We start from the raw sequence: 2,529 nt of genomic DNA on the forward strand, positions 1-2,529 counted from the left end.
GTACCTGTCCTGTGGTGTTTGTTGAGAGAGACCTTAGGTAGCTATAGGTGATGGTGACAGATTAAATGCTCTTTTTAGAAAGCAGCTTTCCAGTGGAGGAGGAAGCCAGCCTAAATGTTAGTGTTCCACAAAGCGTCTATTACTGATTTCTTAGGTCTCTACGTTTCAGTCCTGTCTGTTGGTTTGTCCACTGCTGGGGGATTGCAGTGTTGTCTGGAGGTGCAGGGGAGTGTGTCGCTGACAGGTGGAAGAGACATGTTCTGTCTTTGGAGAGGTGGAGGTAGAAGGGCAGCAGCAGGAGGCTTCAACTCCTCAGAGGGTTTAACGGATGGTAAATTAGCGCCTTAATATTTTGCTTAATAAAAGCTGGGCTTTCATTTCTGAGATGCTGTGAAACTGAATGCCAGTGCTTGTGAACTGTCTGTACTCACACAAGCCACTACATTAGGCTGAACTGCTGTGTAAGTTTTTAAACAGTCCTAATGTTGCTACATGCAGGCAGGTTTCAAATCCGGCAAAAGAGGGATGTGAATGAAGGTCTGTTGCATCTCGGGTGGGTGCTGGTCTGCTGAGCTTTTGGGGTGTGGAGTAACACAAGGAGCAGCTGTGTTTTGGTCATGCAAGGTCTTACCTGTACCTGTGTCTCAAGCCTTTCCAGGAGTTGAGGCGGGAACCCTGGGCTGGGTTCAAAGAGCAGGCTGAGTATCTTGTTGGCACTGTTTGGGTATGGGGAGTTGTGGCGTTGGAAACCATCGCACCTGCAAGGTAGGCATTACCCATGTCCATCCTTCCAGTGCGACCACAAACCTGTTGCAGGAGTGGAGCAGTGGGAGAACCTGGCAGCCGGAAGAGGAGGGGGATTTCGGGAAGGTTTTGTTCATTATTAGGTCTTGCTGACAGAGATTCTGTGAATCTGTTTCAATATCAGACAACAAACTGGTAGCAGGGGTATGAGTTCCGGTCTCCTGCTCTGGTGTTAGGACAGCAGGGTCGTGCTGTCCACTCAGCCTTCTGCCTGCACCATCTTCAAGCAGCTGTTCGGTGTGAAACTGGGTATGGCAGCTGCAAGCAGCTGGACTGGCTGTTCCAGAAATTTCCCCTCACCTTAGAGCTGATAACTGACAGTTCTGTGCACTTTCTAATCCTTACAACTGTTGATCCACAAAGCCAAGACTAAGCTGTTTGTGTCTTCGTCTTTCCAAGATGAAGCATTGCCTGGAGAAAGAGGCTGGAGATGGGGTAGGTCCTCCCTTGCAGCCCAAAACCTGGTAGCTTTGGAGCAATGAAGGGAGTAAAGAGGATGGCCTCATTCGGAGCAGCAGAGGTTGAATGAGGTTTTGTACAGAGTCCAAGGTGTGTCCAGAGCAAGCTTCCACGGTTGAGCGATTAACAAATCAGTGGGGTGGAAACTCTGAGGTGTACTTTTGTTTTTATTTGGCCAGCTAGTATTGTGTCCCGTTTATAGGTGTATGTTCAACGTTTGGCCACTCAGCACAGCCTAAGGGATTTTTGTTTGCTGTTTTTTGCATGGCGGTGGCTTTATGTCCAGGTTATAGAAGTAAATAAATCTTGAATGTGATGAGTAGCAATACCATAGATGGCCAGGGGGTGTCACACCAGCTTCACAAAATTTCCTCGGATTACAGGGCAGTAAGAGCAACCTGTGAGTTGTGCCTTTGAGGACGGCATAATCGCATTGTTGCTAAATGCATCCTGCTGTAAAATGCTGTGGCTCCCATCCTCTGCTCTTGTTATCTTCCTTCTTCCAATGGGATTTAGTACCACACTGGGACTTGGTGCCAGAGGTGCTTGTTGTCTCTTGCTAAATATTTCAGTGTTTCACCCGATTCTTGGGAATTTGGTAGGGTAATAAGAGCTGCCCATGTGGGCTGTGCACCTGTGCCTGTTAAAGGTCCTGCTGTGTAAGGACTTGGAGTATGGATGGCTTGCTTTTGGTCTTCCTGCATGCTATGGGAAGTCATTTGATTGTTTTTAAAAAAAACAAAATTTTTTTTAGTTCATCCTTTAAATTACTTTTGCTAATGGCTTCTATGTCCCAAAATAACTATCTTAATGACCTTGGTTAAGAAGAAGCAAACAAAAGCAAAACATGCTGTTTGAGACAGGGTGAAGGAGGACATGGAAAAGGGGAAAAAGAATTAAATATTTAGGATGCACAACTAGTTCTTGGAAAATTTGTGATTACTTGTAACATCAGCATGCAGATATTTGAAAACTGCATGTGAAAATTACAGAGGTGGAATGTAGCTTGATAGCCAAGTGATAGTTTAGGCTGTCTTGTGATGAAACAAGGGCTTGGTACCGTATTCATCCTTTGCGTGGGAGGGAACTGTTTGGTGACAAGGAAAACTCATCCTGTGGACAGTTTTGCCCTTTTCCCCTTTAACCTGTGCATACACTAAGATTAAGTATGTAAGAAACTCATCTGTGGCCTTTGGGATGTTGGTTCCCTGCGAGGAGAGGGCTGGAGAGAGATGATTGTGGCAGCCACTGTTTCCTTGCGGGTGT

This window comes from Tyto alba, unplaced genomic scaffold, assembly GCF_018691265.1.
Source record: "Tyto alba isolate M040663 unplaced genomic scaffold, T.alba_DEE_v4.0 Super-Scaffold_16, whole genome shotgun sequence".
NCBI lineage: Eukaryota > Metazoa > Chordata > Aves > Strigiformes > Tytonidae > Tyto > Tyto alba.